General features: G+C 46.1%; 1 long non-coding RNA gene across 1 annotated transcript in view; it reads left to right on the top strand.

Moving 5' to 3' along the window:
- Nucleotides 1-22,107, top strand: part of LOC136793488 (uncharacterized) — a 203,853-nt gene that overhangs the window by 133,977 nt on the left and 47,769 nt on the right. The window contains exon 3 of the long non-coding RNA XR_010838777.1: nt 19,313-19,405. This is a non-coding gene — a long non-coding RNA (uncharacterized lncRNA). The remainder of the gene's footprint in view (nt 1-19,312; nt 19,406-22,107) is intronic.

Below are 22,107 nucleotides of genomic sequence, written 5' to 3'. Positions count from 1 at the left end.
GCAGCTAGGCTTTAGTTAGAAACAGTGTCAGGGCCTGAGTTAGGACTAGCATTATAGCCTTTGTTAGGTATAGTCAGGGCCTTTTCTAGGGACAATGTCAGGTTCCGGGCCTTAGTGAGAAGTCGTGTCAAGGCCTTAGGCAGGATTATTCAGGGCCCTAGTTACGGAGAGTGTTAGGGTTTCATTTAGGATAAGATGCAGGACATGAGCTTGGGACAGAGTCAGGTTCCGGGCCAGGGATAGTGTCAGGAAACGACCAAGAGAAAGCGTTAAAACCTTAGTTATTGAGAGCATCGGGGCCTGACTTAGGACCAGAGTCAGGCCCTAAATCACGACCACTGCCCTGGCTTCATATAAGGACAGCATCAGAGCCTAAGTAAGGTACAGCCCAAGTGCCTAAGTGAGGCCTATCTTTAGGATCTGAGTTAGGGAAAGTGTCAGGGCATGACTTAGGAGCAGCAGAAGGGCCTCTGTGGGATCAGCCTGAGGGTCTTCATTAAAGACATTATCAGGGCCTCTGTTAGGGAGAGCCTCAGGACCTCATTTTCGGACAGCATCAAGGCTTACTTTGGGTCAGTTTCAGGACCTTGGTAAGACCTGGGTCAGGATATTAACTCAGGATAGTATCAGGACTTTAGATATTGGCGGCAGTAGGGCCTTAGTTAGAGTCAGTGTCAGGGTCTGAGTTAGGAATATCATTATGGCCTTTGTCAGGTATAGTGTCAGGGAGTGAGCTAGGAGTAGTGTCAGGGTCCGAGTTACGTGTAATGTCAGGGTCTTGGTTAGGGACAGTGTCAGCGCCTGGGTTAGCACGAGTCTCCAGGCCGTAGTTAGGGAGTGGTTCACAGCATCGGGAGTAATTTCAGCGCCTTATTTATGTTCAGCATCAGGGATGATTTAGTTAGCATAAGAGGAGCCATTCCTGCAAGAACCCTGAAGGCCAACACACAAGAATGTAAAAGTGAACCATGCACGCTGCTATGAAGGAATATTCCACAGCAGTTGAGTACACTTTGTTTAAGGTTAACAAGAGTTTAAAAATTATTGTTTTAAGAAACCAATATTCATATGATGAAAGAATTTCATCGTAAAGAATCTCTTTCCCTAAACTTGACATTAGCTAAAGTCAAGATTAGATTAAGGTCTAGGGGTAGTGTCAGTTAATGACCTGGATTTGGTGTCAAGACCTTAGTTACTTAGAGAATCAAGGCCTAAAATTTAGGACCTGCGTCAAGATTTTCGGTAGGGACAGATTCAGACCTGACTTATGGAGAACGTCAAGGCCTGAGTGAGGCCTAGCGTCAGCCTCCTAGCTGCAGACACAGTCAGGGTACGACTTAGGAGCAGCATAAACACCTTGGTTGGGTCAGCGAAAGGTCATAGTGAAAGACATGAGCAGGCCTTGAGTGAGTCACAGAATCAAGGCCTCCGTTAGGCAAAGCTTCAGGGCCTGAGTTAGGCACAGTGTCAGGTCTTCACTTAAAGACACCGACCGGTTTGGGACAGTGTCAGGATCGTGCATAGAAATGTGTCAGGAAATTATCTCAGGACAGTGTCCGGATTTTAGTTATTGATTGCAACAGGTGCCATGTTAGGGACAGATTCCGGGCTTTAGTGAGAGATAGTGTCAAGGCCTTTGTTCGGATTGGTCAGGGCTTAGTTAGGGATACTATTAGGGTTTCATTTATTATAAGATGCAGGACATGAGCTTGGGACAGAGTCAGGTTCCGGGCCAGGGATAGCGTCACGAAATGACCCAGGAAAAGCGTGAAGACCTTCGTTATTGAGAGCCTCAGGGCCTTACTTAGGACCAGCGTGAGGGCCTAAATCAGGACCACTGCCAGGGCTTCCTATACAGACAGCGTCAGAGCATAAGGAAGGTACAGCCAAAGGGCCTAAGTGAGGCTTATCTTTAGGGCCTGAGTTCGGGACACTGTCAGGGCATGACTTAGGAGCAGCAGAAGGGCCTCTGTGGGATCAGCGTCAGGTTCTTCATTAAAGACATTATCAGGGCCTCTGTTAGGGAGAGCCTCAGGGCCTCATTTATGGACAGCATCAAGGCTTACTTTGGGTCAGTTTCAGGACCTTGGTAAGACCTGGGTCAGGATATTAACTCAGGATAGTATCAGGATTTTAGATATTGGCGGCAGCTGGGCTGTAGTTAGAAACAGTGTCAGGGCCTGAGTTAGGACTAGCATTATAGCCTTTGTTAGGTATAGTGTCAGGGACTGAGCTAGGAGTTGTGTCAGGGCCTGAGCTAGGATGAGCCTCCAGGCCTCAGTTTGGGAGGGGTTCACAGCCTTGGGAGGAGTTTCCTGAATTTAATTAGGGAAAACATCAGGGATTTAGCATAATAAGAGTTAGTTCGTTAGCATAAGAGGAGGTATTCCTACAAGCACCCTGAAAGCCAACACAGGCAAATGCAGAAGTAAACCAGGCAGGCTGGTATAAAGGAATATTCCACAGAAGTTGAGTACATTTTGTTTAAGTTCAGTAAGAGTTTAAACATTATTTTTTTCAGAAAACTCTATTCAGAAGATGAAAGAATTTCATCCTAAAGAATCTCTTTAGCTAAATTTAACATTAGCAAAAGAGAAGTTTACGTTCACGCCTAGGGCTAGTGTCAGGTAATGACCTAGGTTTGGAATCAAGCCCTTAGTTACTTATAGAATCAGGGCCTAATTTAGGATCTGTGCCAGGGCTTCGGGTAGGGACAGTGTCAGAGCCTGGTATAGGGAGAAAGTGAGGGCCTGAGTGAGGCCTAGCATCAGGCCCCTAGATGCAGACACTGTCAGGGCATGACTTAGGAGCAGCATCAGGGCGTTTGTGGAGTCAGCATTCGGGTCATAGTGAAAGACATGAGCAGGGCTTGAGTGAGTCACAGAATCAAGGCCTGGGTTAAGGAAAGCTTCAGGGCCTGAGTTAGGCACAGCCTCACGTCTTCAGTTAAGGAGAGCGACAGGGCTCTCTTTGGGACAGTGTCAGAACCTTGGATAGAAATGTGTCAGCATATTAGCTCAGGATAGTGTCCGGATTTTAGTTATTGATTGCAGCAGGACCCATGTTAGGGACAGATTCCAGGCCTTAGTGAGAGATAGTGTCAAGACCTTAGTTACTGAGAGCATCAGGGCCTTCTTTAGAAGCAATGTTAGGGCTTCATGTAAAAATCGCATCCCGGACTGGCTTGGGGTGAGCGACAGGGCCTGAGTGAGGCCTAGCGTCATTCCTGTAGGTGGGGACACTGTCAGGGCGTGACACAGGAGCAGCATCAGTGCCGTTGTTGGATCAGCATTATGGTCTTCGTTAAAGACATGAGCAGGCCTTCTGTTAGGGACAGCGTCACGGCTTACTTAGCGATATTTTCAGGACCTTAGTAAGAGATGGGATAGTGAATTAGCTGAGGATAGTGTGAGGACTTTAGATATTGATGGCATCAGGGCCTTAGTTAGGGACAGTGTCAGGCCTTGAGTTAGGCCTAACATCCAGGCCTTAGTTAGGGACAGTGTCACGGCATGGGGACTCAATTCAGGTCCTGACATGGGCACAGCATAAGGGCTTCAGTTAGCATAAGAGGCAGGACATTAGCTAGGGACAGGGTTAGGGTAAAGTCTAGGGATTGTGTCAGCAAATGACCTCGGGATAGTGTCAAGACCTTAGTTACTGAGAACCTGAGGGCCTTATTTAGGACCAGCATCAGGACCGGACTTAGGGCAAGAAACAGGGCCTGAGTGAGGCCCAGCTTCAGGCCCCTAGCTGGAGACAGTGTCAGGGCATGACGTCGAAGCAGCATCCGGGCCTTGGTTGGGTCAGCATTCGGGTCATAGTTAAGGACATGAGCAGGGCCTGAGTGCGTCAGAGAATCGAGGCCTCCGTTAGGGAAAGCTTCAGGGCCTGAGTTAGGCACAGCCTCAGGTCTTCATTTAAGGACAGCGACAGGCCTTTCTTTGGGACTGTGTCAGGTCCGTGGATAGAAAAGTGTCAGCATATTAGCTCAGGATAGTGTCCGGATTTTCATTATTGATTGCAGCAGGGCCCATGTTAGGGATAGATTCTGGGCCTTAGTGAGAGATAGGGTCAATGCCTTAATTAGGATTAGTCCGGGCCTTAGTTAGGGAGAGTATTAGGGTTTCAATTAGGATAAGATGCAGGACATTACCTTGGGACAGAGTCATGATCCGAGCCAGGGATAGTGTCAGAAAATGACCTGGGTTGGTGTCAAGACCTTAGTTATTTAGAGAATCAGGGCCTAATTTAGGACCTGTGTCAGGGCTTCGGGTAGGGACATCGTCAGAGCCTGACTTAGGGAGAACGTCTAGGCCTGAGTGAGGCCTAGTGCCAGCCCACCTGCTGGAGACACAGTCAGGGCATGACGTAGGAACAGCATCAGGGCCTTTGTGGGGTCAGCATGCAGGTCATAGTGAAAGACATGAACAGGGCCTGTGTTAGTCACAGAATCAAGGCCTCAGTTAGGGAAAGCTGCAGGGCCTGAGTTAGGCACAGCCTCAGGTCTTCACTTAAGGACGGCAACAGGCTTTCTTTTGGAAAGTATCAGGACAGTGGCTAGAAATGTGTCAGGATATTAGCTCTGGACAGTGTCCTTTTTTTAGTTATTAATTGCAGCAGGGACCATTAGGGACAGATTCCGGGCGCTCGTGAGAGATAGTGTGAAGGCCTTTGTTCGGATTCGTCAGGGCTTAGTTAGGGATACTATTAGGGTTTCATTTAGGATAAGATGCAGGACATGAGCTTGGGACAGAGTCAGGTTCCGGGCCAGGGATAGCGTCACGAAATGACCCAGGAAAAGCGTGAAGACCTTCGTTATTGAGAGCCTCAGGGCCTTACTTAGGACCAGCGTGAGGGCCTAAATCAGGACCACTGCCAGGGCTTCCTATACAGACAGCGTCAGAGCATAAGGAAGGTACAGCCAAAGGGCCTAAGTGAGGCTTATCTTTAGGGCCTGAGTTCGGGACACTGTCAGGGCATGACTTAGGAGCAGCAGAAGGGCCTCTGTGGGATCAGCGTGAGGGTCTTCACTAAAGACATTATCAGGGCCTCTGTTAGGGAGAGCCTCAGGGCCTCATTTTCAGACAGCATCAAGGCTTACTTTGGGTCAGTTTCAGGACCTTGGTAAGACCTGGGTCAGGATATTAACTCAGGATAGCATCAGGACTTTAGATATTGGCGGCAGCAGGGCCTTAGTTAGAGTCAGTGTCAGGGTGTGAGTTAGGAATATCATTATGGGCTTTGTTAGGTAATAGTGTCAGGGAGTGAGCTAGGAGTAGTGTCAGGGTCCGAGTTACGTGTAATGTCAGGGTCTTGGTTTGGGACAGTGTCAGGGCCTGGTTTAGCACGAGTCTCCAGGCCGTAGTTAGGGACAGGTTCAGAGCATCGGGAGTAATATCAGCGCCTTATTTATGTTCAGCATCAGGGATGATTTAGTTAGCATAAGAGGAGCCATTCCTGCAAGAACACTGAAGGCCAACACACGAGAATGTAAAAGTAAACCATGCACGCTGCTATGAAGGAATATTCCACAGCAGTTGAGTACACTTTGTTTAAGGTTAACAAGAGTTTAAAAATTATTGTTTTAAGAAACCAATATTCATATGATGAAAGAATTTCATCGTAAAGAATCTCTTTCCCTAAACTTGACATTAGCTAAAGTCAAGATTAGATTAAGGTCTAGGGGTAGTGTCAGTTAATGACGTAGATTTGGTGTCAAGACCTTAGTTACTTAGAGAATCAAGGCCTAAAATTTAGGACCTGCGTCAAGATTTTCGGTAGGGACAGCGTCAGACCTGACTTATGGAGAACGTCAGGGCCTGAGTGAGGACTAGCGTCAGCCCCCTAGCTGCAGACACAGTCAGGGTACGACTTAGGAGCAGCATAAACACCTTGGTTGGGTCAGCGAAAGGTCATAGTGAAAGACATGAGCAGGCCTTGAGTGAGTCACAGAATCAAGGCCTCACTTAGGGAAAGCTTCAGGGCCTGAGTTAGGCACAGTGTCAGGTCTTCACTTACAGACACCGACCGGTTTGGGACAGTGTCAGGATCGTGCATAGAAATGTGTCAGGAAATTACCTCAGGACAGTGTCCGGATTTTAGTTATTGATTGCAACAGGTGCCATGTTAGGGACAGATTCCGGGCTTTAGTGAGAGATAGTGTCAAGGCCTTTGTTCGGATTAGTCAGGGCTTAGTTAGGGATACTATTAGGGTTTCATTTAGGATAAGATGCAGGACATGAGCTTGGGACAGACTCATGATCCGAGCCAGGGATAACGTCACGAAATGACCTGGGTTGGTGTCAAGACCTTAGTTATTTAGAGAATCAGGGCCTAATTTAGGACCTGTGTCAGGGCTTCGGGTAGGGACAGCGTCAGAGCCTGACTTAGGGAGAACGTCTAGGCCTGAGTGAGGCCTAGTGCCAGCCCACCTGCTGGAGACACAGTCAGGGCATGACGTAGGAACAGCATCAGGGCCTTTGTGGGGTCAGCATGCAGGTCATAGTGAAAGACATGAAAAGGGCCTGTGTTAGTCACAGAATCAAGGCCTCAGTCAGGGAAAGCTTCAGGGCCTGAGTTAGGAACAGCCTCAGGTCTTCACTTAAGGACGGCAACAGGCTTTCTTTTGGAAAGTATCAGAACAGTGGATAGAAATGAGTCAGGATATTAGCTCAGGACAGTGTCCGGATTTTAGTTATTGATTGCAACAGGTCCCATGTTAGGGACAGATTCCGGGCTTTAGTGAGAGATAGTGTCAAGGCCTTTGTTCGGATTAGTCAGGGCTTAGTTAGGGATACTATTAGGGTTTCATTTAGGATAAGATGCAGGACATGAGCTTGGGACAGAGTCAGGTTCCGGGCCAGGGATAACGTCACGAAATGACCCAGGAAAAGCGTGAAGACCTTCGTTATTGAGAGCCTCAGGGCCTTACTTAGGACCAGCGTGAGGGCCTAAATCAGGACCACTGCCAGGGCTTCCTATACAGACAGCGTCAGAGCATAAGGAAGGTACAGCCAAAGGGCCTAAGTGAGGCTTATCTTTAGTTCCTGAGTTCGGGACACTGTCAGGGCAAGACATAGGAGCTGCAGAAGAGCATCTGTGGCATCAGCGTGAGGGTCTTCACTAAAGACATTATCAGGGCCTCTGTTACTGAGAGCCTCAGGGCCTCATTTTCAGACAGCATCAAGGCTTACTTTGGGTCAGTTTCAGGACCTTGGTAAGACCTGGGTCAGGATATTAACTCAGGATAATATCAGGACTTTAGATATTGGCGGCAGTAGGGCCTTAGTTAGAGTCAGTGTCAGGGTCTGAGTTAGGAATATCATTATGGGCTTTGTTAGGTAATAGTGTCAGGGAGTGAGCTAGGAGTAGTGTCAGGGTCCGAGTTACGTGTAATGTCAGGGTCTTGGTTTGGGACAGTGTCAGGGCCTGGTTTAGCACGAGTCTCCAGGCCGTAGTTAGGGACAGGTTCAGAGCATCGGGAGTAATTTCAGCGCCTTATTTATGTTCAGCATCAGGGATGATTTAGTTAGCATAAGAGGAGCCATTCCTGCAAGAACCTTGAAGGCCAACACACAAGAATGTAAAAGTGAACCATGCATGCTGCTATGAAGGAATATTCCACAGCAGTTGAGTACACTTTGTTTAAGGTTAACAAGAGTTTAAAAATTATTGTTTTAAGAAACCAATATTCATATGATGAAAGAATTTCATCGTAAAGAATCTCTTTCCCTAAACTTGACATTAGCTAAAGTCAAGATTAGATTAAGGTCTAGGGGTAGTGTCAGTTAATGACCTAGTTTTAGTGTCAAGACCTTACTTACTTAGAGAATCAAGGCCTAAAATTTAGGACCTGCGTCAAGATTTTCGGTAGGGACAGCGTCAGACCTGACTTATGGAGAACTTCAGGGCCTGAGTGAGGCCTAGCGTCATCCCCGTAGCTGTAGACACAGTCAGGGCATGACTTAGGAGCAGCATAAACACCTTGGTTGGGTCAGCGAAAGGTCATAGTGAAAGACATGAGCAGGCCTTGAGTGAGTCACAGAATCAAGGCCTCCGTTAGGGAAAGCTTCAGGGCCTGAGTTAGGCACAGTGTCTGGTCTTCACTTAAAGACACCGACCGGTTTGGGACAGTGTCAGGATCGTGCATAGAAATGTGTCAGGAAAGTATCTCAGGACAGTGTCCGGATTTTAGTTATTGATTGCAACAGGTGCCATGTTAGGGACAGATTCCGGGCTTTAGTGAGAGATAGTGTCAAGGCCTTTGTTCGGATTGGTCAGGGCTTAGTTAGGCATACTATTAGGGTTTCATTTAGGATAAGATGCAGGACATTAGCTTGGGACAGAGTCAGGTTCCGGGCCAGGGATAACGTCACGAAATGACCCAGGAAAAGCGTGAAGACCTTCGTTATTGCGAGCCTCAGGGCCTTACTTAGGACCAGCGTGAGGGCCTAAATCAGGACCACTGCCAGGGCTTCCTATACAGACAGCGTCAGAGCATAAGGAATGTACAGCCAAAGGGCCTAAGTGAGGCTTATCTTTAGGGCCTGAGTTCGGGACACTGTCAGGGCATGACTTAGGAGCAGCAGAAGGGCCTCTTTGGGATCAGCGTCAGGTTCTTCATTAAAGACATTATCAGGGCCTCTGTTAGGGAGAGCCTCAGGGCCTTATTTATGGACAGCATCAAGGCTTAGTTTTAGTCAGTTTCAGGACCTTGGTAAGACCTGGGTCAGGATATTAACTCAGGATAGTATCAGGATTTTAGATATTGGCGGCAGCTGGGCTTTAGTTAGAAACAGTGTCAGGGCCTGAGTTAGGACTAGCATTATGGCCTTTGTTAGGTATAGTGTCAGGGACTGAGCTAGGAGTTGTGTGAGGGCCTTTGCTAGGGACAGTGTCAGGGCCTGAGCTAGGATGAGCCTCCAGGCCTCAGTTTGGGACAGGTTCACAGCCTTGAGACTAATTTCAGGACGTTATTTAGGGACAGCATCAGGGATTTAGTTAGCATAACAGTAGGCATTCCTACAAGCACCCTTTAAGCCAACACACGCAGATGCAGAAGGAAACCATACACGCTGGTATAAAGGAATATTCCGCAGAAGTTGAGTACATTTTGTTTAAGGTCGGTAAGAGTTTAAACATTATTTTTTTCAGAAAACTCTATTCAGAAGATGAAAGAATTTCATCCTAAAGAATCTCTTTAGATAAATTTGACATTAGCAACGGACAAGGTTACATTCAGGTCTAGGGCTAGTGTCAGGTAATGACCTAGGTTTGGAATCAAGCCCTTAGGTACTTAGAGAATCAGGGCCTAATTTAAGACCTGTGCCAGGGCTTCGGGTAGGGACAGCGTCAGAGCCTGATATAGGGAGAAGGTGAGGGCCTGAGTGAGGCCCCTAGATGCAGACACTGTCAGGGCATGACTTAAGAGCAGCATTCAGGGCGTTTGTGGAGTCAGCATTCGGGTCATAGTGAAAGACATGAGCAGGGCCTGAGTGAGTCAGAGAATCGAGGCCTCAGTTAGGGAAATCTTGAGGTCCTGAGTTAGGCACAGCCTCTCGTCTTCAGTTAAGGACAGCGACAGGCCTTTCTTTGGGACTGTGTCTGGTGGGTGGATAGAAATGTGTCAGGATATTAGTTCAGGATAGTGTCCGGATTTTCATTATTGACTGCAGAAGGTCCCATGTTAGGGACAGATTCTGGGCCTTAGTGAGAGATAGGGAGAAAGTCTTAGTTAGGATCAGTGAGCGACTTAGGTAGGGAGAGTATTAGGGTTTCAATTAGGATAAGATGCAGGACATTAGCTTGGGACAGAGTCACGATCCGAGCCAGGGATAGTGTCAGCCAATGACCTGGGTTGGTGTCAAGACCTTAGTTACTTAGAGAATCAGGGCCTAATTTAGGACCTGTGTCAGGGTTTCGGGTAGGGACAGCGTCAGAGCCTGACTTAGGGAGAACATCTAGGCCTGAGTGCGGCCTAGTGTCAGCCCACTAGCTGGAGTCACAGGGCATGACGTAGGAATAGCATCAGGGCCTTTGTTGGGTCAGCATTCGGGTCATAGTGAAAGAAATGAGCAGGGCCTGTGTTAGTCACAGAATCAAGGCCTCAGTTAGAGAAAGTTTCAGGGCCTGAGTTAGGCACAGCCTCAGGTCTTCACTTAAGGACGGCAACAGGCTTTCTTTTGGAAAGTATCAGGACAGTGGATAGAAAGGAGTCAGGGTAATAGCTCAGGACAGTGTCCGGATTTTAGTTATTGATTGCAGCAGGGACCATTAGGGATATATTCTGGGTGTTGGTGAGAGATAGTGTGAAGGCCCTTGTTAGGTTTAATCAGGGCTTAGTTAGGGATACTATTAGGGTTTCATTTAGGATAAGATGCAGGACATGAGCTTGGGACAGAGTCAGGTTCCGGGCCAGGGATAGCGTCGCGAAATGACCCAGGAAATGCGTGAAGACCTTCGTTATTGAGAGCATCAGGGCCTTACTTAGGACCAGCGTCAGGGCCTAAATCAGGACCACTGCCAGGTCTTCCTATACAGACAGCGTCAGAGCATAAGGAAGGTACAGCCAAAGGGCCTAAGTGAGGCTTATCTTTAGGGCCTGAGTTCGGGACACTGTCAGGGCATGACTTAGGAGCAGCAGAAGGGCCTCTGTGGGATCAGTGTCAGGTTCTTCATTAAAGACATTATCAGGGTCTCTGTTAGGGAGAGCCTCAGGGCCTCATTTATGGACAGCATCAAGGCTTACTTTTAGTCAGTTTCAGGACCTTGGTAAGACCTCGGTCAGGATATTAACTCAGGATAATATCAGGATTTTAGATATTGGCGGCAGCTGGGCTTTAGTTAGAAACAGTGTCAGGGCCTGAGTTAGGACTAGCATTATAGCCTTTGTTAGGTATAGTCAGGGCCTTTTCTAGGGACAATGTCAGGTTCCGGGCCTTAGTGAGAAGTCGTGTCAAGGCCTTAGGCAGGATTATTCAGGGCCCTATTTACGGAGAGTGTTAGGGTTTCATTTAGGATAAGATGCAGGACATGAGCTTGGGACAGAGTCAGGTTCCGGGCCAGGGATAGTGTCAGGAAACGACCAAGAGAAAGCGTTAAAACCTTAGTTATTGAGAGCATCGGGGCCTGACTTAGGACCAGAGTCAGGCCCTAAATCACGACCACTGCCCTGGCTTCATATAAGGACAGCATCACAGCCTAAGTAAGGTACAGCCCAAGTGCCTAAGTGAGGCCTATCTTTAGGATCTGAGTTAGGGAAAGTGTCAGGGCATGACTTAGGAGCAGCAGAAGGGCCTCTGTGGGATCAGCCTGAGGGTCTTCATTAAAGAGATTATCAGGGCCTCTGTTAGGGAGAGCCTCAGGACCTCATTTTCGGACAGCATCAAGGCTTACTTTGGGTCAGTTTCAGGACCTTGGTAAGACCTGGGTCAGGATATTAACTCAGGATAGTATCAGGACTTTAGATATTGGCGGCAGTAGGGCCTTAGTTAGAGTCAGTGTCAGGGTCTGAGTTAGGAATATCATTATGGCCTTTGTCAGGTATAGTGTCAGGGAGTGAGCTAGGAGTAGTGTCAGGGTCCGAGTTACGTGTAATGTCAGGGTCTTGGTTAGGGACAGTGTCAGCGCCTGGGTTAGCACGAGTCTCCAGGCCGTAGTTAGGGAGCGGTTCACAGCATCGGGAGTAATTTCAGCGCCTTATTTATGTTCAGCATCAGGGATGATTTAGTTAGCATAAGAGGAGCCATTCCTGCAAGAACCCTGAAGGCCAACACACAAGAATGTAAAAGTGAACCATGCACGCTGCTATGAAGGAATATTCCACAGCAGTTGAGTACACTTTGTTTAAGGTTAACAAGAGTTTAAAAATTATTGTTTTAAGAAACCAATATTCATATGATGAAAGAATTTCATCGTAAAGAATCTCTTTCCCTAAACTTGACATTAGCTAAAGTCAAGATTAGATTAAGGTCTAGGGGTAGTGTCAGTTAATGACCTGGATTTGGTGTCAAGACCTTAGTTACTTAGAGAATCAAGGCCTAAAATTTAGGACCTGCGTCAAGATTTTCGGTAGGGACAGATTCAGACCTGACTTATGGAGAACGTCAAGGCCTGAGTGAGGCCTAGCGTCAGCCTCCTAGCTGCAGACACAGTCAGGGTACGACTTAGGAGCAGCATAAACACCTTGGTTGGGTCAGCGAAAGGTCATAGTGAAAGACATGAGCAGGCCTTGAGTGACTCACAGAATCAAGGCCTCCGTTAGGCAAAGCTTCAGGGCCTGAGTTAGGCACAGTGTCAGGTCTTCACTTAAAGACACCGACCGGTTTGGGACAGTGTCAGGATCGTGCATAGAAATGTGTCAGGAAATTATCTCAGGACAGTGTCCGGATTTTAGTTATTGATTGCAACAGGTGCCATGTTAGGGACAGATTCCGGGCTTTAGTGAGAGATAGTGTCAAGGCCTTTGTTCGGATTGGTCAGGGCTTAGTTAGGGATACTATTAGGGTTTCATTTAGGATAAGATGCAGGACATGAGCTTGGGACAGACTCATGATCCGAGCCAGGGATAGTGTCAGAAAATGACCTGGGTTGGTGTCAAGACCTTAGTTATTTAGAGAATCAGGGCCTAATTTAGGACCTGTGTCAGGGCTTCGAGTAGGGACAGCGTCAGAGCCTGACTTAGGGAGAACGTCTAGGCCTGAGTGAGGCCTAGTGCCAGCCCACCTGCTGGAGACACAGTCAGGGCATGACGTAGGAACAGCATCAGGGCCTTTGTGGGGTCAGCATGCAGGTCATAGTGAAAGACATGAACAGGGCCTGTGTTAGTCACAGAATCAAGGCCTCAGTCAGGGAAAGCTTCAGGGCCTGAGTTAGGAACAGCCTCAGATCTTCACTTAAGGACGGCAACAGGCTTTCTTTTGGAAAGTATCAGAACAGTGGATAGAAATGAGTCAGGATATTAGCTCAGGACAGTGTCCGGATTTTAGTTATTGATTGCAACAGGTCCCATGTTAGGGACAGATTCCGGGCTTTAGTGAGAGATAGTGTCAAGGCCTTTGTTCGGATTAGTCAGGGCTTAGTTAGGGATACTATTAGGGTTTCATTTAGGATAAGATGCAGGACATGAGCTTGGGACAGAGTCAGGTTCCGGGCCAGGGATAACGTCACGAAATGACCCAGGAAAAGCGTGAAGACCTTCGTTATTGAGAGCCTCAGGGCCTTACTTAGGACCAGCGTGAGGGCCTAAATCAGGACCACTGCCAGGGCTTCCTATACAGACAGCGTCAGAGCATAAGGAAGGTACAGCCAAAGGGCCTAAGTGAGGCTTATCTTTAGTTCCTGAGTTCGGGACACTGTCAGGGCATGACATAGGAGCTGCAGAAGAGCATCTGTGGCATCAGCGTGAGGGTCTTCACTAAAGACATTATCAGGGCCTCTGTTACGGAGAGCCTCAGGGCCTCATTTTCAGACAGCATCAAGGCTTACTTTGGGTCAGTTTCAGGACCTTGGTAAGACCTGGGTCAGGATATTAACTCAGGATAGCATCAGGACTTTAGATATTGGCGGCAGCAGGGCCTTAGTTAGAGTCAGTGTCAGGGTCTGAGTTAGGAATATCATTATGGGCTTTGTTAGGTAATAGTGTCAGGGACTGAGCTAGGAGTAGTGTCAGGGTCCGAGTTACGTGTAATGTCAGGGTCTTGGTTTGGGACAGTGTCAGGGCCTGGTTTAGCACGAGTCTCCAGGCCGTAGTTAGGGACAGGTTCAGAGCATCGGGAGTAATTTCAGCGCCTTATTTATGTTCAGCATCAGGGATGATTTAGTTAGCATAAGAGGAGCCATTCCTGCAAGAACCTTGAAGGCCAACACACAAGAATGTAAAAGTGAACCATGCATGCTGCTATGAAGGAATATTCCACAGCAGTTGAGTACACTTTGTTTAAGGTTAACAAGAGTTTAAAAATTATTGTTTTAAGAAACCAATATTCATATGATGAAAGAATTTCATCGTAAAGAATCTCTTTCCCTAAACTTGACATTAGCTAAAGTCAAGATTAGATTAAGGTCTAGGGGTAGTGTCAGTTAATGACCTAGTTTTAGTGTCAAGACCTTACTTACTTAGAGAATCAAGGCCTAAAATTTAGGACCTGCGTCAAGATTTTCGGTAGGGACAGCGTCAGACCTGACTTATGGAGAACTTCAGGGCCTGAGTGAGGCCTAGCGTCATCCCCGTAGCTGTAGACACAGTCAGGGCATGACTTAGGAGCAGCATAAACACCTTGGTTGGGTCAGCGAAAGGTCATAGTGAAAGACATGAGCAGGCCTTGAGTGAGTCACAGAATCAAGGCCTCCGTTAGGGAAAGCTTCAGGGCCTGAGTTAGGCACAGTGTCTGGTCTTCACTTAAAGACACCGACCGGTTTGGGACAGTGTCAGGATCGTGCATAGAAATGTGTCAGGAAAGTATCTCAGGACAGTGTCCGGATTTTAGTTATTGATTGCAACAGGTCCCATGTTAGGGACAGATTCCGGGCTTTAGTGAGAGATAGTGTCAAGGCCTTTGTTCGGATTGGTCAGGGCTTAGTTAGGCATACTATTAGGGTTTCATTTAGGATAAGATGCAGGACATTAGCTTGGGACAGAGTCAGGTTCCGGGCCAGGGATAACTTCATGAAATGACCCAGGAAAAGCGTGAAGACCTTCGTTATTGCGAGCCTCAGGGCCTTACTTAGGACCAGCGTGAGGGCCTAAATCAGGACCACTGCCAGGGCTTCCTATACAGACAGCGTCAGAGCATAAGGAAGGTACAGCCAAAGGGCCTAAGTGAGGCTTATCTTTAGGGCCTGAGTTCGGGACACTGTCAGGGCATGACTTAGGAGCAGCAGAAGGGCCTCTTTGGGATCAGCGTCAGGTTCTTCATTAAAGACATTATCAGGGCCTCTGTTAGGGAGAGCCTCAGGGCCTTATTTATGGACAGCATCAAGGCTTAGTTTTAGTCAGTTTCAGGACCTTGGTAAGACCTGGGTCAGGATATTAACTCAGGATAGTATCAGGATTTTAGATATTGGCGGCAGCTGGGCTTTAGTTAGAAACAGTGTCAGGGCCTGAGTTAGGACTAGCATTATGGCCTTTGTTAGGTATAGTGTCAGGGACTGAGCTAGGAGTTGTGTGAGGGCCTTTGCTAGGGACAGTGTCAGGGCCTGAGCTAGGATGAGCCTCCAGGCCTCAGTTTGGGACAGGTTCACAGCCTTGAGACTAATTTCAGGACGTTATTTAGGGACAGCATCAGGGATTTAGTTAGCATAACAGTAGGCATTCCTACAAGCACCCTTTAAGCCAACACACGCAGATGCAGAAGGAAACCATACACGCTGGTATAAAGGAATATTCCGCAGAAGTTGAGTACATTTTGTTTAAGGTCGGTAAGAGTTTAAACATTATTTTTTTCAGAAAACTCTATTCAGAAGATGAAAGAATTTCATCCTAAAGAATCTCTTTAGATAAATTTGACATTAGCAACGGACAAGGTTACATTCAGGTCTAGGGCTAGTGTCAGGTAATGACCTAGGTTTGGAATCAAGCCCTTAGGTACTTAGAGAATCAGGGCCTAATCTAAGACCTGTGCCAGGGCTTCGGGTAGGGACAGCGTCAGAGCCTGATATAGGGAGAAGGTGAGGGCCTGAGTGAGGCCCCTAGATGCAGACACTGTCAGGGCATGATTTAAGAGCAGCATTCAGGGCGTTTGTGGAGTCAGCATTCGGGTCATAGTGAAAGACATGAGCAGGGCCTGAGTGAGTCAGAGAATCGAGGCCTCTGTTAGGGAAAGCTTCAGGGCCTGAGTTAGGCACAGCCTCAGGTCTTCACTTAAGGATACCGACAGGGATTTTTTTGGGACAGTCAGGATGGTGCATAGAAATGTGTCAGGAAATTTTCTCAGGACAGTGTCCGCATTTTAGTTATTGTTTGCAGCAGGGACCATTAGGGACAGATTCTGGGCCGTAGTGAGATATAGTGTTAAGGCCTTAGTTAGGATTAGTCTGTGCCTTTGTCATGGAGTGTATTAGGGTTTCAGTTAGGAAAAGATGCAGGACATTAGCTTGGGACAGAGTTAGGTCCGTTCCAGGCATAGTGCCAGAAAATTATTGAGAGCATCAGGACCTTAGTTAGGCCCAGTGACAGGGCCCTAAATCCGGACGTCTTCCAGCGTTTTGTATACAGATAGCGTCAGAGCCTATCTAAAGTACAGCTAAAGGGCCTAAGTGAGGCCTGTCTTTAGGGCCTGAGTTAGTGCCACTGTCAGGACATGTCTTAGGATCAGCATAAGGGCCTCTGTGGGATCAATGTGAGGATCTTTGAAGACATTATCAGGGATTCTATTAGGGGTAGCCTCATGCCCCCATTTATGGACAGCATCAAGGCTTACTTTGGGTCAGTTTCAGGAGCTTGGTAAGACCTGGGTCAGGATATTAGCTCAGGATAATGTCAGGACTTTAGATATTGTTGGCATCTGGGCCTTAGTTAGAGACAGCGTCAGGGACTGAGTTAGGGAGAATTTCAGGGCCTTAGTTATGCTAGAGACTCCAAGACCTTCCCTGAGTTCTAAAGGGCTGATTCGAACAGTTGCTAATCATGGAAAGGAGGGACTGCACAGACCAAAGAAGAACAGAATAGAATGAACAGTGCAGCCTTGGGCCAAGATTCTGGTTTTGCCTCAAGGGATACAGTTAAGAGCATCTTTGGGCTCTTTAGCAACCTAAACCCCCCCACAAAATAGAAGATTTTAGTCTTCATTCCAGAGAAGGTCCTCAAGAGACCATCTGAGGTCAGGTTATATTTAGTTAAGGCCCTGTACACACAGTAATCCTTAGGATACCTGTCTCCTTAAACCATTGCTGTAAAACTCCTCACCAGATCCTCCTGCATTGGGACACACGGTTTTTGAGGGTCGGAGTTTTCTGTGTCCCCCTTTGGCTGCCAAAGGAGTAAAGCTATTCTTCTCTACTTCCTGCAAACCTCTCTCTCTGAGATTTGATTTGGCACTGGTGCACAGAGGTTGAGTTTTCGACATCAAATTTAGTACCCAATGTGGGGCTGACTTGGGGATCCCCCTGTGGGTCCCCTGACTTGATCGGACACTGAGATTTTCTCCACACTAGTCTCTTTCGAGAGAGTGTAAGGTTGGAGAATTCCTTTAGAGGCCAAACCACCTGGGACCCTTGCCTGGAAAGGCCAAGCCCCAGTCATCCCAGCAGTTAGAACTCTAGGGCAGGAGTAGATGGTGGAAGAGGAACCACCCTAGCAGCTGCCGAGGCCGTCTTTGCCTTGAGGACGTTCCTCTGTTCCTCCTGCCTGGACTGCCCTGAATGTCCTACTCCAAGGGATTATTTTGGGGAACCAGAAAAATAGCATTTGGGATGTTGCAGCACCTCAGCCAGTGTGTGGTAACTCCCCTGGCAAGCAGTCTGAGGTCCTTTTAGCCCTGTACATTTGGGGGAACCTTGGTTCCCATTTGGGTGACTTTTCATTCCAGGAAATCTCATTTGGAAGGTGAACCACTTGGACAGAGGTCACAGGCTAAGTTGAGACTTGGAAGCTGATTTGAGTCTTGTGCTGTTTGGTTGTTGGTTTCTCTTTGGTTTCTGGTTCCTTTGGTGTGAGGCTTCCATTGGTGTTTAGGATTTTGTTGTGTTCTTAGTCCGTGGTGTGAGTGTTCCATGGTTCAAACGTAAGAAGTGCTTCTTCTTCAGTTCCATCTGAGAGCCAATGGGCAAAATCCTGGCAGACTGGTCAACCTATAGTTGTAAACCTAAGAGTAAGAAAAGAATGAAATTCTATTGTAATTTTGTCTGGCCAATGTATGGATACATTCTTGAAAAATGAGGAAAGGTGGTCTTTGAATGATAGCCTAAATGACTATACTATCCTTCAGCTAGAGTTATTTTGTCACAGGAGGAGAAAGACAAAAGAAATTCCATACGTTCAAGCATTTATGAAACTACGTAATAAAGGAGGTGAGCGGCTAGGTAACAGGCTGATGGTACAAAGAGAAAAGAAAGTCACTTTGTACTAGAGCTCGTTGTGTCTGAATGCAGAAAAAAATAAGGGACAACATAAGATGGATACAGAAGGTGGTGAACATTTGTGAAAAGGGAACATGGAGGGAAGAGTTGTGCCTGACCACGATATTCTAAGATGGATTTTGTTGGAAGTGGGTTAGGGCAAGCCTGCATTTTGTTTCTCCCTCCAAAGTTTTCTTAGAATGCTGCTTTTGATTGTGAACAGCTGGTGAGTTCCTTTGCCTGTGTCTGTGATCTGTATTTTTGTTTGAAATCTCTTTACTTTGGTTCAGTGAATAAGTGTTTTTTGGCCAATTCTAACCGTTCTTTTGATCTCCAGCTAACTTTGGGATGCTTTAGAAGGCCCTTGAGCTATCTCAGAGAGAAATGTTTGATTAGTATATTAAATTACATGGAATTCCTAAAAATCTAGTATGTCCTGGTAAAATTGGAAGTCCTTCCCCTCAAGCTACTTAGGACTTGGAGCAATTGGATAAATGACACCTCTGTATTGAAGTGTGTATTTATGAAAGTTACTGTGTTGGCTTCATTTTGCCCCGATGTTTAAGAGGAAAGGAAAATTACATAGTGAAATTATCAGAATGTAATGACTCATGATGTATCACTGTTTGCTTTAGGTCTACTGCTAAAAGCACATGTACAATGCTTGTGTGACAATTGGGTATGAATAATAAAATGTATGGCCTATAGAAAGCGTTTTGTCATTAACATACCTCTGAGCATGTTCACGATACCTGATCAGTATTCCCCCAAAGTGGATTAACTAGGCAAATAACAAGGAGGCCTAGCACTGAGGGACATGATCTACACCAGGGCCAAACAGCTGAATCATTCTGGCACTGAGGGATTGACATTTTGATCATCAGTGCTTTCTATTGAAAGACTTGGAATCAAAAGGAAAAAAACTTCACGTATTGAGGTGTGAGGAAATCTCTCTGGCTTATACATGGTTTAACTTAAATTATACTGACCAGAGTGGCCTGTTTTGTGGCCTTTTAGATACGAATTGTACATCTGCTTTGGCATTGAGGAAGGGAATGCATTTTACAGTCAAAAAGGAGTAGTAACTATGGTTCAGACATCCAAGATAAACCTAAGTGACCTTTGTAGATGTGATTTAGATGCATTCCTGAATTCTTTTTCTGTTTTCTTTTTAAGTTTTTTTTGGATGTGGACCATTTTTTAAGTCTATTGAATTTGTTACAATATTGTTTCTGTTTCATGTTTTGGTTTTTAGGCCACGAGGCATGTGAGATCTTAGCTCCCTGCCCAGGGCTCAAACCGGCACCCTCTGTGTTAGAAGGCGAAGTCTTAACCATTGAGCCACCAGGTAAGTCCCCGCATAACTGTATTGTTGAAATTGAATTTCTGAGCTACATCAGACTCAGGATGCCACTAGCCATTCTGAAAACAATGTCTGCTGGTAGCTGCAACCGTACGTTTTCAAGGACTCCTATCTTAACTATTAAATTTCAAACAGTGACTTTAGATCAGATACTATTAGAAAGATGAGACATATGTGTAGTGTTCAGTAGCTCCTGTTATGGATATGTCAATACTACATCACAAGTTAAAACCTACTTAGGTAGAATTAGACAACTTGCTACGAAATCTCTCTGAAGTGCCAGTTCCAGACCAGGTTTCAGGCTTATTCTGCTGAATTCCTAAGGGGATGCACACTTTGGGATGGCATCAGGACTTTAGTAAGGACAGTGTCAGGACCATGGTAAGAGATGGATCAAGATATTAGCTCAGGATAGTGTCAGCACGTTAGTTATTGGCGGCAGCAAGGCTGATGTTAGGGACAGCTTTAGGGCCTTAGTTAGGGACAGCATCAGAACCTGAGATAGACCAAATATCAAGGCCTAGGCTAAGACTAGGGTCAGGGCCTTTGTTAGGGACAATGACAAGGCCAGGGTTAGGCCTAGCATGAGGATGTGAGTTAGGGACAACCTCAGGGCCTCACTTCGGGACAGTGTCAGCGCTTACTTAGTGTCAGTTAGGGTTAGGGTTAGGGCACAGGTTAGGATTAGGGTAAAGATTAGGCTATGGCTACCGGTTAGGGTTTTAAGGGTTAGGGCACGGTTTAGGACTAGGGTATGGCTTAGGTTTAAGCATTTGGGTTAGGGTTAGGGCACAGGTTAGGATTAGGGTAAAGATTGGGGTATGGATACGTGTTAGTGTACGAGTTAGGATTAGCGTACAGGTTAGAGTTAAGTTTAGGGTTAGGGCACGGGTTAGGATTAGGGTATAGTTTAAGGTATGTCGATGGGTTAGAGTTAGTGTATGGGTTAGGTTTAGGGTATGCTTTAGGGTTGGGGTATTTATGAAACCTCTCCCACTCTCCCGATATCACTTAGCAGGTAAAGTAATATTATTTCGACTCCAGGAATGGAGAAGAATATAGACGCTAGGATAAGACAAATAACACACACATTATAAATAAATCTCATTAGGATTTTGTTTGTAACCTGTACATTAAAACACTAGTGCTTAGGAAATCTATTGGAGGCAGAAGCAGTAAAGGGTAGTTTTATGGGAATAACATCACAGATTTTCTGTAGAATACACAGATTTTGACTGGTTAGCAAGTCAAGGAGGCATGCTTTTGTTCTGAAGATATAAACCCTCTTCTAAATTGAGCTCTTATTGGAAGTTAGACATTTTCTCTTGCTGTTGTATTGTTTTGTATTTGCATGATTATTCTGCTTCCATCTCCCTTGTTAAACCGTTGATTTGGGGAAGAGTGCCATTACTGAAAGGAGGTAACAGAATTTTTCTCAAAAACAGAAGGAAATGGTTCTCACCTAACTATTAAGAAATAATCTCTATACTGGTGTACTGACAGAATTATGATTCAGGGATAATAATCCTATGTTGTAACAAGGGAAATTTAAAAAGATTAAGGGAAAAGATAATATTTTACCACTTGCCATCCTTTCCCACTCTCTGAAATGACTAGTATAATGTGGAGAATTCTCATTTCATCTGTAAGGAATGCATGAATTAGGATATGGGGGTTAACAGATAAGTACTGATACATATGAAAGACATAATCAAAAAACACCTAAGGAATACAGAGAGAGGTCTACTCAACACTCTGTAATAACCTACACGGGAAAGGATCCAAAGATGAATAGATTGATACATACATATGATGAACCAGATGCAGTACACCTAGAACACACACCACATTTTTATCCAATTGGCTGTGATACTAGATAACAATTAAATTTTAAAAAACACACAAGAAGTAAGGAGATATAAGCTCTTGGGGGTTTGCCCTGACACACTGCACTCTCATTTGCAGCCTACTAACACAATTTCCAGGAAGCCTCTGTTGCAGGAAAACCCAGAGTTGGAAATGGAGAAATGCTGCCGCCTTGTGGCCGTTTCCCGCAAGAGCGGCTTCAAACGCATAGCTATGGGTCACTTAACATTCACAAGGACTCAGGCCTCTAAAAGACACCTGCCCTCAAAAAAAAAAAAAAATGTCCTGAGCTCGGCCGTGGCCAAAAAAATTCAAAGCAGGCAAATGTGTCAAAGAGATAGTATGATAGAGGTAAGTTTTACTCACTCTTTATCAAAAAAAGGAAAATGGAGAAAAGCTCAACCTCAGGAATGATCAGACTCCTCTAAGCTACAAAAAGCTTTCAGCTCACCCAAGTTAACTACCGTCAGCCAAAAGACTACAAACAATAAATGCTGAAGGGGTTTTAGAGAACTCTGTTCCCTCTGTCTGCGGAGGACATGTCTAGTTGTAACAGCCAATAATGAGAACAGAAAGGAGCTGCGTTTTCAATTAAAAATTGAGCCACCCTTCCATCCAGAACACCCACAGCCGAGCCTCTCACCTGAGAAGACGGGCTGCAAGAGCTGCACTCCACGAGTTTTCACAGTAGCCAAGACACCGAAGCAACCCAAATGTCCATCAACAGATGAATGGATAAGAAGAGCTGGTCCGTGGACACAGTGGACTATTAGCCATGGAAAACAAGGAAACACTGCTCTTTGAGGCACCCGAGATGAGCC

This window comes from Kogia breviceps, unplaced genomic scaffold (assembly GCF_026419965.1).
Source record: "Kogia breviceps isolate mKogBre1 unplaced genomic scaffold, mKogBre1 haplotype 1 scaffold_57, whole genome shotgun sequence".
NCBI classification, from domain to species: domain Eukaryota; kingdom Metazoa; phylum Chordata; class Mammalia; order Artiodactyla; family Physeteridae; genus Kogia; species Kogia breviceps.
The sequence above is the reverse complement of the archived record's forward strand: the minus strand, read 5'-3'. Positions and strand labels throughout refer to the sequence as shown.